This window comes from Dendrobates tinctorius, unplaced genomic scaffold (genome assembly GCF_039654945.1).
Source record: "Dendrobates tinctorius isolate UK_male_01 unplaced genomic scaffold, ASM3965494v1 ptg000197l, whole genome shotgun sequence".
NCBI lineage: Eukaryota > Metazoa > Chordata > Amphibia > Anura > Dendrobatidae > Dendrobates > Dendrobates tinctorius.
This window is the reverse complement of record NW_027361864.1, coordinates 3,880,811-3,897,326: the sequence shown is the minus strand read 5'-3', so window position 1 is coordinate 3,897,326 and position 16,516 is coordinate 3,880,811. Positions and strand designations below refer to the sequence as shown.

General features: G+C 43.3%; 1 protein-coding gene across 5 annotated transcripts in view; it reads left to right on the top strand.

Moving 5' to 3' along the window:
• UNC13B (unc-13 homolog B) overlaps nucleotides 1–16,516 on the top strand; it is a 409,040-nt gene that overhangs the window by 189,236 nt on the left and 203,288 nt on the right. The window lies entirely within an intron of this gene.

The following is a 16,516-nucleotide window of genomic DNA, read 5'->3' as shown; positions in this document are numbered from 1 at the left end:
GACATTTTCAGGTTCCTCCAGAGATTGGGTTTAGGTCAGGGCTCTGGCTGGGCCAGTCAAGAATTGGTCACAGAGTTGTTCTGAAGCCACTCCTTTGTTATTTTATCTGTGTGCTTAGGGTCCTTGTCCTGTTGGAAGGAGAACCTTTGGCCAAATCTAAGGTCCAGAGCACTCTGGAAGAGGTTTTCATCCAGGTTATCTCTGAACTTGGCCGCATTCATGTTTCCTTCAATTGCAACCAGTCGTCCTGTCCCTGCAGCTGAAAAACACCCCCATAGCATGATACTGCCTCCACCATGTTTTCACTGTAGGGATTGTATTAGGCTGGTGATGAGCAGTGCCTGGTTTTCTCCACACAATACCACTTAGAATTATCACCATCTCATCAGACCAGAGAATCTTATTTCTTATAGTCTGGGAGTCCTTCATGTGTTTTTTTGCAAACTCTATGCGGGCTTTCATATGTCTTGCACTGAGAAGAGGCGTCAGGCGTGCCACTCTGCCATAAAGGCCCGACTGGTGGAGGGATGCAGTGATAGTTGACTTTGTGGAACTTGCTCCCATCTCCCTACTGTCTCTGTGGAGTTCAGCCACAGTGATCTTGGGGTTTTTCTTATCACTCTCACCAAGACTCTTCTCCCACGATTGCTCAGTTTGGCTGGATAGTCAGATCTAGGAAGACTTCTGGTGGTCCCAAACGTCTTCCATTTAAGGATTATGGAGGCCACTGTGCTCTTAGGAACCTTGAGTACTGCAGAAATTCTTTTGTAACCTTGGCCAGATCTGTGCCTTGCCACAATTCTGTCTCTGAGCTCCTTGGCCAGTTCCTTTGACCTCATGATTCACATTTGGTCTGACATGCACTGTGAGCTTGTGAGGTCTTATATAGACAGGTGTGTGCCTTTACAAATCAAGTCCTATCAGTTTAATTAAACACAGCTGGACTCCAATGAAGGAGTAGAACCATCTCACGAGGATCACAAGGAAATGGACAGCATGTGACTTAAATGAATGTCTGAGCAAAGGGTCTGAATACTTATGACCATGTGATATTTCAGTTTTTTTTTCACATACAAGGAAAAAGTGATTTTTAGTCAGTGTGTTATCTGGATTTAGTTTGTTAGTTTGAGTGTCCACAGTTAATTTTTTTCCCCACCCAAGAAAAATTTTCTTTTCCTGTGTAAAAGTCTGTGAAAATTGGATGGACTGTTCAAGTTTTTTTTTAACTAAGTTATTATGAGCTCAGTATAGAATAACAAGTAAAAACTCTTTACAAATTAAAAAAGCACAAGGAAGAAACCTGCAGTGTGTGAATGAGCTTTTAGAAATCGCATTTGTTATGTTGCTACTGCAAAATGTTGCTTTGTTTACTGCAGGGGGAAAAAAATCTAGAAAAAAAAATAGATCAAAACTGCTACATGTGAACAAGCCCTAAGAGTCGGTAGCTAATGCGTGTTCAGGCTACCTGCCTCAGTGGAAAAAAACTGAATCAAAACTGAGGACGAATTAAAAAAACAAAACAAAACCCAGTATATGTGATCTGACGTAAAAGCAATCATGGATGTAACATAGTAACATAGTTTTGAAGGCTGAAGGAAGACCTTATGTCCATCTAGTTCAGCCTATTTTTAGTGCAGCTGTTCTGCATTGTTGATCCTGGGGAAGGCAGAAAACCCACAGAGTAGAAGCCAATTTTCTCCATAGGGAAAAAAATTCCTTCCCCTAAGCTGGGTCAACCATCTACCTATAATATTCTGTTATTCGTAACCTTCTATACTGTTACTCACAAGAAAAGCATCCATTCCTTTCTTAAATTCATTCAGTGAGTTCGCCATCACCACTTCCTCAGGAAGAGAATTCCAGAGCCTCACTGCTCTTACCGTGAAGAACCCTCTTCTATGCTGGTGCAGAAATTGTCTTTCCTCCAAACGAAGAGAATGCCCCCTTGTTCTTGTCACAGTCCTTGGTACAAACAGTTCATTGGAGAGATCTCTGTATTGCCCTCTGATATACTTGTACATATATATTAGGTCTCCCCTAAGTCTTCTCTTTTCTAGAGTAAATAGACCTAATTTTGATAACCTTTCTGGCTATTGTAGTGAACCAACTCCATTTATCATTTTAGTAGCCCGCCTTTGAACCCTTTCAAGTTCAGTAATGTCTTTCTTGAGCACCGGCGTCCAAAATTGCACACAATACTCCAAGTGTGGTCTGACGAGTGATTTGTACAGAGGGAGAATTATGTTTTCATCTCGTGTGCCCAGACCTCTTCTAATGCATCCCATGACCCTATTTGCTTTGGTGGCAGCTGCCTGACACTGGGCACTCCAGTTTAGCTTCTTATTGACTAAGATGCCTAAGTCTTTTTGCATGTCTGATTTCCCCAGCAGTTTCCCATTTAGTAAGTAATTGTAGCCTCTGTTTCTCCTTCCCATGTGCATAACCTTACACATATCTGTGATAAACCTCATTTGCCATTTTTCAGCCCAATTCTCCAATTTACTCAAATCTGTCTGTAGTTGCAAACTGTCCTCCTTTGTGTTAACTACCTTACATAGTTTTGTATCATCTGCAAATACTGATATTTTACTGTGTAAGCCATCCACTAGATCATTAATAAATATATTAAATAGTAGGGGGCCCAATACAGAACCCTACTGTGTGAATGTTGGCATGGAAGTATGCAGCCGGTTATACAGCAGCCACTACGGCTGACATGTATTAGTTTGGTCTGTTTGAATACTACCTGTCACTTGGTGTAAATATAAACGCAGATAAATAATATACATTTCACCTGGTAGAAATGCCGCTGTTCTCCTGAATCCGGCGATGTTTTTCTTTTGTTTCTGCAGCTCTCCATTCCTGAGATATGGCCTCCCCTTCCCCGTATATAAATCGAGTGTAGTTTTTCCAAGTGGGCGTAGTCTGCATGAATAATTGAAGACCACGCCTACTTGGCTAACAAAAACTATATTTATGCACCAAACAGAGGCAGCTGTATCTCTGGAACGGAGAGGCGCAGGAAGAAAAGAAAAATGTCGCCGGATTCAGGAGGAAAGCGGCATTTACAGCAGGATAAATAAAACTGATATTTATGGCAAGTGGCAGGTCGTCTTTATAATAATGGCCATCAATGTAATGAATGGATTGGTCTGGTTCACCAGAGCTGCTTCTAGTTCGTGGCTTTCTGCTCTGGCTCATAGAGGGGGGTCTGGAGCAGGGGACCCCTAAATCTGCTAGTTACAAGCAAGCTGCCCCTTTAAATACTGTGTGAGAAAAGTTTTTTATTTTTTTGCCCTCGGTGTTAACCCCCGCAGGTTTTACGTGGCAGCCATGGAAGCAGATTGCTCATCGCTCTGTAAACCCTCCAAAGCTGATTGTAAAATAATAATTTGTGATTACCGGGCGCTCGTCATTCTGCAAAGGGCAAATAATAACCATGATATTAAGAGCCGCCGGGACGAGGCGGCTGTCTGCTGTGGATAAATGCTCCTTGATGGCTGGCGTCTCTGGGCCGGGCGTGTGATCTAGGGGGACAAAAACACCATCTGGTATGCGTGACCTGCTGGAACTTGTTGTCCTACAGCTGCTCCACATCAGCGACATGCGCTGTGATTTTACAGATCTGATCTAGGATTTGTATAATTTTTCTTTTTCCCTCTTGCACAGCTGTAGCTTGCAACCTTCGTCTTTCCAGCTGTCCGATAATGACAACTCCCATTGTGGCATATTGGAGATTTCCAGCATTATGGGTGAGATGTCAATCGGAATCGGATCCACATGCTTTTTTTGGATTTCACTTTTGCAATAAAACGGGTGAAATGGGCGTCAGATTCCATATATTTGCTGCAGTACAAACATTCAGGGTCTGTGGAAAGCTGGGTGGGCCAGCATGTATTGCCCGTCTCAGCGACATGACCGCTGTGCCTTGTACATTTCTTCAGCTCTCGTTTGTGCCCCTGTGATCTATAGGATCGTCGCTGCTCGTGGCGGCCTCTGTCAGTCCGGGACAAGAGCGGCAGTAACGAGCTCTCCTCCGCCCGCTCTAATAAATCTGCGCCTTCACATCGGACGAGGATATTTGTACTTGTTTTCCAGCCTCTCAGGGCTGCGGGCGAGCGAGGAGACGGCCTCATTAATGTGATTTTGTAGAGCCGGTTCAATAAGTGCACATGTTATCTGTGACTAGCATCAGATCTGCCTGGCAACGGGGGGCCGGGAGCACCGACGCTGCACGGAGGACAAATATGGGGTAAACCGTCCTCAGCTTCACCCTCCTCTGGATTACGGCACGTGGGACACTGTAGGGTTTGCATTGACTTTCTATTAACTCTTCTCCTGGAACGTCAGTTATACTTTAAATCAACAGTAAAAAAAAAAAAATTACAAATGTAACTGTTCTTTCAGGAGAACTTGCAGCAGAATGTCTGTCGGCCTCTAGCTCCTCCCCTCCATAGAATGTTATAAGCACCAACTGTCATCTCAACATCTCAGTAATGGGAAGGTCTGCCTTCACTAAACACAGATTTTGCAGCTTGAGAGCCAAGTTCATCTTACCGCTAAGCAGAAGGATTTATTTAATGCGATTACCTTAGATTTTAATGTAACATCTTGCTTGTAGAAAAAAATAAATTCCCTGCATTACTTTATCATTATCTACAGTATGTATCACTATTGTGGATTATGGAAAGATTTGCAGTAGAAAATTGACCTTCGCTACAAATCTTGATCTTGCAGTTTGTCGATTTAAGTGGCAGTTATTACCTTTTGCAATGTAATGAATGAAGGCTGCGGAAAACCTGCAGCATATCCGCAACTAAATCAGCCGCAAAATCCACACAATTTCGTGCATTTTGTGCCACTTTACATTCTGAAGAAGAATTTTCTCTGTGGACATCCTGCCTGTAAACAATAGTGAGGAATATGCCTTTTACATAGCTACACAGCAGCACAGAGTATTTTAAGATTGCCAAAAGGAGAAGGAGGGTTGTATGTGGCCAGGTATCCCCACTTTAGGACAGACTCCTTCAGGCTGTGTGCCCACGTTGCGTTTTTAAGCGTTTCCGCAGCGCTTTAAGACGCGCGTTTCTGCCGTGGTAACGCTTAAGAAAAGCATCCCATGTAATCATAATGGAATCCGCACATGTTGTGCTAATGGTGCGTTTTTTCCTCTGCAGAAACGCTTAGCAGAAAAAAACGCAGCATGTTCATTAATTTTGCGGAAATGCACGCGTTTCTGCATGCATACAATTGTATTGCAAAAACGCATAGGAAAAAGCATGATAAAACGCTTAACAAAAGCGCTTCATAAAACGCGTGCGTTTTCCCGGGAAGAGGCTGTGCATTTCCACTCAGGAATATTCTGCTTCAAAAACCGCAACGTGGGCACAGAGCCTCACTTGCAAATGTGCAGTTCAGATGATCCATTTTCATATTTGCTTCTTGGCAAAGAATTATCATATTTTTTTTTGTTTTTATAATGTTGCCAATAATAAACAGACCAAATCTGCTTTTTAAAATAGATAATTTTTTGATCCCTTCTTTTTAACTTCCTGTTTTTTAACTTTCTTTTTAGCGCCCCTCTATTTTAGCGCCCCTCTATTTTAGCGCCCCTCTATTTTAGCGCCCCTCCATTTTAACGCCCCTTATTTTTAACTCCCCTGTTACTTTTTTTTTTTTTTGTATAACTTTTATGGGTTAAAAATGGTTCCCATATTGATGCGTTGGAAGATACTGCTGATTACAAAAATGCCATGTATTTAAAACCATTTTAATGGATTAGTAACTTTATTTATTTATTTATTTTTTTTTTTCAATCATTAAAAAAAAAATAAAAAAAAAATAAAAAAATTCTGCGTTATTACAGGTTTTTGATTGGGACGTATGAATGTAAGCCGCTGTTATGAGCCGTTCTCCTTTTGGTCTTTTTTTTTTTTCCCCCGGCTGCAGACATTGAGTAAAGTGCGGTCTCCTGCCATCCTGTGTGCTAGACATCCCGATATCCTAAATGTGTATTGATCCTTGTATCATTTGGCACCTTGGTGAGCGGCGGGGGCTTGGCATGCTTTTTGCTGAACATAGGAAGACTTGGCCCCAGGACTCAGCATTTGGTAATGATAGCAGTCAATCCTTGTGTCCTCCAGAGGGGTCCGGACCGCTACCTGCTGATTGAACCGTCACTCATCTCCGCTCATCAGCCCTGGCATATTTGGGGCAGCACCAGTTTCTGATAATGATGGTAAATGAGAATAGAATAAGCACCCTGTTCTCTGATTTACCCCCCTGTCTGCTGAAAACCCTCCTGAGCTTTATCGTTCACTGTGTGAGTCATTGGATCACGTTGTGGCTTTGTCAGTGTTAACAAGAAAATGCCACACGGCCATTAACAGTCCAGAGGAGCCTTATCAGCCGCCAGTCATCTGCGGGGAAAGCGGAGTGCCGTCTTGTCATTTCCAGAATGGATTTGCTGTCCTGATTATTATTCAGATTTTGTGTTTGCAGTCACCAGCCGGCCCCAGGGTGCACTGTAATATGAAGGGGCCCTAAACAAAGCAACATTGTTCTTTTCAAAATGCCAAGAGGGCCAAAAGTATTGTACCCCTCCACATCACACCTACCGGAGCTTTTATTGCCTCCCACCCTACATCCATAGCCCTCAATATGGAGTTGGTCCCCTAACAGCTCCCTCTATTCTGGGGGGACTTTCTTTGAGATTTTCCAGGGTGTTTGTGAGAATGTTTGCACATTTTTCCAGAAGAGAATTTGTGAAGTCAGACACTAATGTTGGGGAGAGGCCGGGATCACAGTCTCCACTCTAGAACATCCCAAAGATTGTGGCTAAAGTCAGGACTCTGTGCTGCCGGTCATGTTCTTGCACAGAGCCCACAGTTCTGGGCACTGTCATGGGGAACAGAAAAGGGCCTCCCCACAAAGGGGTCAAAAATGTCTTGCGTTAAAGTATTAAGATTTCCCTTCATTGGAACGAAGGGGCCGAGGCTGACCCCTGAAAAACAGCCCTATAATTACTCCTCCTTCACCAATGCAGTCAAGCGGGTGACGTTCTCCTTCACCAAACCAAGACTCGTCCATCAGACACCAGATAGAGAAATGTGATCCATCACTGATACCAAACACGTTTCCTCCAGAGCTCAATGGGATTGAGTCAAAATGTGATTTCAGTGATAAGTTGTGGGTCCCAATAGTTTTATTCATGTTGTGTAGTTGGGCCATATGGGCCCCATATTTGTATACAGCCCCCATCTCTGTGCAAGACCTGTCATTTCCAGTTATTACTCTGGATCCTCTAAATTTAGCAATTCCTCTGTTGTTCCTCCTTGAAATGTATGTGGGGGAGGGAAATGACAACTTTGTGTTGGTGTAGCAGAGAAATGGCACAATGAAGTTTTTGAGAAGACTCTGCACTATGGCAGCTCGGTGGTAATGTGCCGCTCCTTCCATAGACTTAACACGCAGCCTGATTAATGCACGATGCGGTTGACCCTCGGGTGTGTCGGGATTGTGCCATTATCAATCGGTAAAATGAATTACTCGTGTAACCGCGCAGCCTTGTGCAGAACAATGTTCAAATACTTAATCCCGTTCTAATCCTGGAAACTAAAAGAACAGTCCCCGACCTTACAGATTAATCCCGCTCCTAATAATCCATGTTGTTCTCATAAAAATTCTTCAGAAGTCGGACAAATCTGAGCATCCTCGGCACCTACGCTCTAGGTAGAAGAGAGCGGCGTGGGGCTAGATAATGGTTTCATGGTAATCTCTTCTTGGATGCGTCTAGACAGCGGCGCTCACCCCTCCGATCAGATGAAAGCAGAATCGTCTCGGTTTTACCCTACTGAGGATCTACTCTTCCTTTTGTGGTGGGATAAATTTGTAAAAGGTTAAAATGATGAATTCACATGAAGGTTTACCATAGATATCCTGTACGGATTAGAAAAGGTTTGAGTGTGTCCACACGGTATGGAAATGCAGTCAGTGACCACTCCCTAATCTCTAATCCCTCTCCTCTATATGGACAGGTTTCTCCCTATGTGAGTGCTTAGGTAGAGATCTGTTAGTGAAAGGCATTGGGGTGGGGAGAGGCCGCCATGGACCAGCCTCGGACTAGTCATCTGAGACCTACTGACCCCGGTCAGATTTTCACAATATGTTTACGTTGAATAACGCCACCGGTGTCTCATTAATGCTGCTCATAGTTCGGGCAGCAAAAATGGAGTACTGCTTTTCTTTAAATTGTCATTGTCATTTTAACCCCTTCTGCCCCCTCCCTGTCTTGTGAATTCCTCAAACTCTTGTCTTTTAAACTTTATAGAGCAGGGAAAAAAACAGGCTGAGGGTGAATCAGACAGATGAATGCTGTACTTTCTTAGTAAGTGTTTTATCTCGCCCCTGAGCTGGATTCACAGCTACAGAACTGTTGTATAATGTTTTCCATGCTGCTTCTGTCTGTGTACTAAGTATACAGGAGAGCAGGGATCCTTAATGTCCTCGTATGCCATGTATTGAAGACATCATGACTGCTAGTCTTCATCCACTAGCTCAGAGTCAACTGAAAATTAGATGAGAATATTTGGTGAAAAAAGCAGGATGCAAGTCATATAATGGGCAAGAATTTTTCCCTCATGGACATGCCCAGGATAGCTTTTTTTGTTTTTGTTTTTGAACAGTCTCCTAAAATGACATCAGCTGAGTAATGGGGTTACTGAATCTGATGACCGATGTAATGGACAACTAACTGATTATACAATGGAACGCGACGTGTGATGACTCCTAATTCTTGGCAAGCAAGTTATGGGCTACCGGTGGTATATCCTCATTCTCCTTCACATCAATTGAGGTCTATATATGGTGGTCCTGAGCCCTGCAGAGGGGGAGGTGCTCTTTTCAGCAGCTACAGTATCTGCACAGACTAAGTGGGGGGGGCGGGTTACTTCCTAAACCAGGGCTGATCCTGTCTGAAAAAGCCATAGGAGAGAAATCTCTGATCCGTGGGCTACATAATCCCCTGTGTCGGTGTTCTATCCCGGGTGCGGCTCAGACTCTCGCTCTCTGTCGTGTTTCTGCTTGTTAATTAGATCTCGACTCTGCAGTTAGCCGACACCCTTAAGTGATTCCGGTCGTCTTTGTCTGTTTCTTTTGTGACGGGATGTAAATGAATGCATGCTGGATAAAATTACCACTTTCTGTGCTGCTATTATTATGGACCCTAAATTGTTTTACAGGGTAAATTTGAGACAGAATTAACCTTAATTTCTCTTTATAAAATGACTTAGCCGTTATGTCATGCGTTCTACTCCGGTCACAGCCAGAATCATTCTGTTACTTTTATCCTTCTCCACTTGCATCCAGAGTTGTTAGGTTATGTTCACACTTGGCTCTGTGGTTTTTTTTTTTTTTTTTTTTTTTTTTAATCTCTTCCAAAACCCATGGAACACTTTTTCCAATGATTTCTCTGGAAAATCCATATTGCTCTTCATAAGGTTGATTTTTTTTTCTCTCTCTCTCTAAGGGTTATTTTTTTAAAGACTCCTGGTGGGAAAAAATAAAAAGTGAATGTACTTTTTGATGCAAACCCTAATGGGATGCATTTTGGCATCACCAGTTAAGATTTTCTTTAGTGGGTGAAATGGAAAGAAAAAAAAAAAGAAAATGATGTAATAATTAATTTCCTTCTCAGTCGTTTGTCAGATGCCAGGTGGTCACTTGACCCTCGGTGTTTTGTGGTTCAGGAGTGCAGGCATGAAAGACCCCCTTATTCCGAGTGATGGCAGCGATCCGTGTCCTCTCATCCTCGTCTACTATATCTGGAGGATGAGAAGATGAATGTAGCCCAGTTATGTCAGGGACACGTTTCATATTCTCTGTGGATTTTGCCTTTAGAAGAACTACGGCACTGACGGTGAAGCAGATTTTTGAAGTTCTGCCCTGGATCACGCACTGTCATGTTCTGTCGTTCATATCCTTTAAAAGTCATCTATTTAGTTCCTTAAAGGGAATACGTTAGCAGGATTTCACCTCCCCAAACTATTTATAGGCTCATGTAGCCCTGTCATTGACAAGTCCTGTAATACATGGCCAATCAGTTCCTCAGTTATTGAGAATATAGCATTTGAATTTAAAAACGCGACCATGATGGATCTGATGTACCTGTCACTCCAGCTCTATTCCCCATCTCTTCCTGCTTGATTGATGGCTCCTTTTAAGTCACACACCATGGAGGCGGCTGTGGGTGGGGAATAGAGCTGGAGTGACAGAGGCTTCAGATCTACCATAGTCCTTCAGCCTCATTTGTACATTCATTCAAACGCTGATTTCTCAGTAATGGAGAAACGGACCGGCCGTTGCTGGATTTGTCTTTGAAAGGGGGCTACATGTGCATATAAATAGGTTTGGGTTTTTTGGGAGGGTGGGAACCCTGCTGACAAAATCCCTTTTTAAAGGAGTTTTCCTAATCAACATTTATGACTTAATAATAAGTATATGATCACCAGGGGTTTGGCTGCCGAGACCACCATGATTCCAAGAATGTTTATCCAAAAGTTCCCTGGTAGTGTACATGTGGACATCCTCTCCTTTCACGCACAGGACCCCCGTTCATTGTGAGCCCCAGCAATCACACACTTATCACCTATTTTGTGCATAGAGGAGACAGAGTAATGCTTTCATTCTCTGCTGATGAGCAGAGCTCTTACAGATTGTTAGACATGGAGATGAGCTGATTGCTGCACATCCACCTGCATAAAACTGGCAGCCAAGTGCCGTTTCCGCTCATCCCGACTCCCCCATACTCATGAACAATGCTGGAACTATAGACGAGGACTGTGTTGTTGGGAAAGGGCAGAATATAAGAAAAAAAGAACTTTTTATGCAAAATTCTCGCATCCGCTAGCGACACACTAGGCACGGTCACTCATGTCTGAGAGGGTATGATAATGGAGGACATAAACCTTCCTCTATCCATAGCACTATAGAAAGTTAATCCTGAGGAACCTTCCATCATAGAGGTCGTTTCTGACGACTCTAGAAAATAGGATATGTCTTCTGCCGGGTGCTGATACCTGGCACCGAGACTAATCCTGATGGAGATGGTTGTGAGCTGTAATGGATATGGCGCCGGTCAGTGCATTAATATCTAGAGTATATGGCTCAGCGAAGACTCTGCGAGGGAGAACCGAGAATGGGATATTGAGTGACGCTTTCACCGCATACAGAATATAGACATCCACTTCCATAAAATGGTCCATATCTCATGGGGAGGCACATCACTAGAACACATCTCATCGGCCAAGTGGTCTCAAGTCGTGGCCAAGAGTTTTAGGAGTTAGACAAATTTTGTGTTTTCATACTTTGCTGCTTCGTTGTTTTTACTTCTTTTATTCAGATGTTTTCATTATTACTTATGATAAGTTTTTAAACTTTTACTGACATTCATCAGACTGTCTTTACAATTTTGTACCTTATTTCTCCAGACCTCTGCCCTTCACTCTGGATATTTGGTTTTGTGCCAAATCCTGACTGATCACAACCCATTTTTGTCTAAGCATTGCTTGGAGTTTATAACCGTTTATCTGTTGTTGTTTCTCCTCCTGCTATTTGAGGATTTACCACAGGCTCTCGATCTGGGAAGTTCCCACAGAATGGGTTCAAAATGTCATTGTTTTGTTCACTGAGCTGATTAGTTTTTACTTTTACCTTGTGACATGGTCTCCATCAAGCTAGAAACAAACATTGTTCATCACCGCATTGCTCCTGGATCGTTGGGAGAAGTTACTTTTGAAGGATGCTTAAATCCCATCCTTTGCAGAGAAATTAGGCAAAATTGTGGGTGAGCCCCATCCATGGATGAAAAGCCTCCACACATGAATGGTCTTCGGACGCTTTACTGTTGGCTTGATACAGAATTCATGGCAGTGCTCACCTTATCTTCTCCGGACAATCATTCTTCCAGATGTCCCAAACGTTTTTTTTGCATGAAGGGAGACTTTCTCAGTCCACAGTCCTCGTCCCAGGCCGCTCTCTGGAAACCTCTGGCCTAAGAGGTCATAATGTTCATGCTAAGCTTGCAGGCATGTCACAGACTCGGAACCAGATAGCCCCCAACAGGACTCTGCTTATCCTCTGCGTCGTTGGCTACCTACTACGCTACATTGGCAGTTCTGGCCAGCCCCTTGACAGCATGTGTCACACACACTGACATCAGCCCAACTCACTTTCATGGGAATATAGAAACTTGAAGGGGCACCATTTTATTTACCACATGCTTAGTCTTTTATGTCAGGACAAGTCATACTTAGAGTCTCATACAGACCATACAAGGGGGATTCTCTTCAGGCACCTCCATCCATGCAGAAGCCATCATCATCCTTAATGAGGTTTTTAAAGGGACCACGACTCCTTGCTTCAGACATACTCCATTTTACTTTTTCTTTTTAACTTTTTTTTTCATTTTTTGGCTCAATCTTGAGCCATTTCGACTTGATTGCTTAATGCTCTGTAGGAAGATCGATCTCGTACAAGCATAGATGGGTCCACCAGGGTCTTCTCCACGGTTATCTGGATAGTATCAAGCCATTGCCTAGCTGTTCTTCATTTTCGCCTTGTTCTTTCTATTCTCCAGGCCATGATGTCCTTCTCCAGTGATTGCTGTCTTCATGCGATGTGTACAAATTAGGCAAGTTGTAGCTTGATGATCCTGGCTTCCAGTGACATGTCTGGCTTCACTTGTTCCAAAATTGATTTGTTTGCTCTTTTTTGCTATCAATGGTATTGATGACATCCCTTTCCAGCACCACATTTTGAAGGCTGGAAAGTGATGTTTCTTTATCGCCCATGTTTTGTACGGCTATGCTCAAAACAGACCCCCTTTCCCAATTATGACGCCATCCAGAACTGCAGGGCACAACATTACGTTGCAGGCTTTCCATCACCTTTTATGTTTATTGCTTGGTTTTTAATACTCTGGATTGCCTGTTAATACAACTCATACTGTTCATCATTGCTCCACCAGTAGGCGCTCTTGTGTTGCAGTTTGGAGCCTTATACAGGGGTGCATCTTGTTTTTCATTCCTATCTTACAGTATTGTGTGCCCTGAATGTTGCATCCGTGATTTCTGCTACATCTCTTCCTCAGTCGCATCAGTTTTTATACCTAGGTTAGGACAATGGACCACTCTGTCTGTGGAATTTCCTAAATATCTGACAATGCTTAATATACCAGATCATCTTCTAAGCAGAATCTGCAAAGATGACTTGTCACTTATGGATGTTTTCACATCTGCAGAAAAATCTGTGGCCATATGAATGGCAATGCGGATTTCCCCTTGGAAACAATAGGAGGTGTTTATGGGTAATGTGTGTATGTATATCTATTGATATTTATAGACTAGCTGAAGAGCCCGGCGCTGCCCGGGCAAAGTAACTAACTACGGTTAGTTAGTAAGGCCAAAAAAAGACATTAGTCCATCCAGTTCAGCCTATAAAATTCTGTCAGAATAAATCCCCAGATCTACGTCCTTCTAAGGAACCTGACAGTAACTGTAAGATACAATATTGTTACGCTCCAGGAAGACATCCAGGCCTCTCTTGAACCCTTCGACTGAGTTCGCCATCACCACCTCCTCAGGCAGGGAATTCCAGATTCTCATTGCCCTAACAGTAAAGAATCCTCTTCTATGTTGGTGGAAAAACCTTTTCTCCTCCAGACGCAGAGAATGCCCCCTTGTGACCGTCACCTTCCTTGGTATAAACAGATCCTCGGAGAGATATTTGTACTGTCCCCTTATATACATGGCTATTAGATCGCCCCTCAGTCGTCTTTTTTCTAGACTAAATAATCCTAATTAAAATCTCTGGGTATTGTAGTTCCCCCATCCCCTTTATTAATTTTGTTGCTCTCCTTTGTACCCGCTCTAGTTCCATTATATCCTTCTTGAGCATCGGTGCCCAAAACTGTACACCGTACTCCATGTGCGGTCTAACCAGAGATTTGTACAGAGGCAGTATAATGCTCTCATCATGTGTATCCAGACCTCTTTTAATGCACCCCATGATCCTGTTTGCCTTGGCAGCCGCTGCCTGGCACTGGCTGCTCCAGGTAAGTTTATCATTAACTAGGATCCCCAAGTCCTTCTCCATGTCAGATTTACCCAGTGGTTTACCGTTCAGTGTGTAATGGTGATATTGATTCCTTCTTCCCATGTGTATAACCTTACATTTATCATTGTTAAACCGCATCTGCCACCTTTCGGCCCAAGTTTCCAACTTATCCAGATCCATCTGTAGCAGATTACTATCGTCTCTTGTATTGACTGCTTTACATAGTTTTGTATCATCTGCAAATATCGATATTTTACTGTGCAAACCTTCTACCAGATCGTTAATAAATATGCTGAAGAGAATAGGTCCCAACACAGACCCCTGCGGTACCCCACTGGTCACAGCGACCCAGTTAGAGAATATTCCATGTATAACTTAACCACCCTCTGCTTTCTATCACTAAGCCAGCTACTTACCCATTTACACACATTTTCCCCCAGACCCAGCATTCTCATTTTGTGTACCAACCTCTTGTGTGGCTCGGTATCAAACGCTTTGGAAAAATCAAGATATACCACATCCAATGACTCACCTTGGTCCAGTCTATAGCTTACCTCTTCATAAAAACTGATTAGATTGGTTTGACAGGAGCGATTCCTCATAAACCCATGCTGATATGGAGTTAAACAGTTATTCTCATTGAGATAATCCAGAATAACATCCCTCAGAAACCCTTCACATATTTTACCAACAATAGAGGTTAGACTTACTGGCCTATAATTTCCAGGTTCACTTTTAGAGCCCTTTTTGAATATTGGTACCACATTTGCTATGCGCCAGTCCTGTGGAACAGACCCCGTCGCTATAGAGTCTCTAAATATACGAAATAATGGTGTGTCTATTACATTACTTAGTTCTCTAGTGTGCAAAGCTGAGTGTATAGCCCCACCCACACCGCATAGCCACATTCACTATTATATCCCACATCATCCCGTCAGCCAGAGCTACCGAACTACTACCCCTAATATCCCACATCATCCCGTCAGCCAGAGCCACCGGACAACTACCACTAATATCCCACGTCATTTTGTCACAGCTGCTGGACTACTACCCCTAATATCCCACATCATCCCATCAGCCAGAGCCACCAGACAACTACCTCTAATATCCCACATCATCCCGTCACAGCCGCTGGACTAGTACCCCTAATATCACACATCATCCCGTCAGCCAGAGCCACCGGACTACTACCCCTAATATCCCACATCATCCCGTCACAACCGCTGGACTACTACCCCTAATATCCCACATCGTTATATATATAAAGCTGAGTGTAGAGCCCCGCCCACTCCGCATAGCCACATTCACTATAATATCCCACATTATCCCGTCAGCCAGAGCTACCGGACAACAACCCCTAATATCTCACATCATCCCATCAGCCAGAGCCACCGGACTACTACCACAAATATCCCACATCATCCCATCAGCCAGAGCCACCGGACTACTACCACTAATATCCCACATCATCCCGTCAGCCAGAGCCACCGGACTACTACCACTAATATCCCACATCATCCCGTCAGCCAGAGCCAACGGACTACTCCCCCTAATATCCCACATCATCCCGTCAGCCAGAGCCACCGGACTACTACCCCTAATATCCCACATCATCCCGTCAGCCAGAGCCACCGGACTACTACCACTAATATCCCACATCGTCCCTTCAAAGCCAGTAAAAGTAGAATAGTGAAATTGCACAGAAACATGGTTCATTAAGATCCCTGGTCAACTTGTAATTTGTCCGGCTGAATTGCTCATGGATGTACAGCATCTGTATGCAGTATAGTATCCTATTTAATGGGTTATTATGAGAAAAGCATTACGTGTTATATGGGTATAGTCAGGTGAATTATGGGGAAAGTAGCACTTTAAAAAAACTCACAGCATCAGAGCACAGTAACACATTAATAATGCATAAAAGTGTCTGTGAGAAAATATTAAATCCACATGACATTTAATATGTGCACTTTCCTACATTCATGTGTGTCACTTAATGATACCACACGGGAGGGGGGGATTCTTTTCTGGCATGTACTCACTGCTTTTTTCTGAGGGACAGATTTCTCCCACCATGTCAGTGTCTGCTGAGGGGTTGTCAAGTGGGAGAACTTGCGCGTAGCAACCAATCACAGCTCAGCTACTTTTAACCAGCTCTGGTGAAATGAGAGATGCTTAGTGATTGGTTGCAAGGAAAACTGTTGGTCATAGCAACCAATCACAGCTTGGCTTCTTTTGAACGGCTCTGGTGAAATGAAAGATGCTTCGTGATTGGTTGGTGATACACACACACACACACACACACACACATTGATTTTTATATATAGAGATATAAATATATAGGTGCCCAGGACCCTTGAAAAACAGGGAGGCCCACTCGTCATTGGGGATACCGGCATGCTAT